Source organism: Penaeus monodon, chromosome 27 (genome assembly GCF_015228065.2).
Source record: "Penaeus monodon isolate SGIC_2016 chromosome 27, NSTDA_Pmon_1, whole genome shotgun sequence".
NCBI lineage: Eukaryota > Metazoa > Arthropoda > Malacostraca > Decapoda > Penaeidae > Penaeus > Penaeus monodon.
The window spans coordinates 19,588,437-19,588,872 of NC_051412.1; positions in this window are offsets into that span (position 1 = coordinate 19,588,437).

Below are 436 nucleotides of genomic sequence, written 5' to 3' on the forward strand. Positions count from 1 at the left end.
ATGCTTATAGTTGTAGCGGCAGTATGAGGTTAAACCTATTTATTTTTGTAGTTTCTCCCCGGGTAATTTTATATATTGTATAATCGAAAAAAAAAAATCTAAATTTGAAAAGAATAAAAAAAAGACTGAACATACTGGTCGCCCATCCGTTTTAGTTCTATTTGCAAAATGAAGTAAGTAAACTGTTGCCATTCTCGGGGCGTGAAAACCGAAGCTAAATTCTATAAAAGACTGGTTTCTATAACAAAAACTTCTTCAGACTACTATAAATAAACCCAAATATGAATAAATACATAGATAACAGAATGCCGAAGAGACAGTTTTAACTACCCAGAATGAGCATTTCCTGAACTTTATCAAGAATGGATCCACATAACTTTTAACGTACATGACAAACACACCCTTTGAATTATAATAGGAAACACCTCGTTAGATT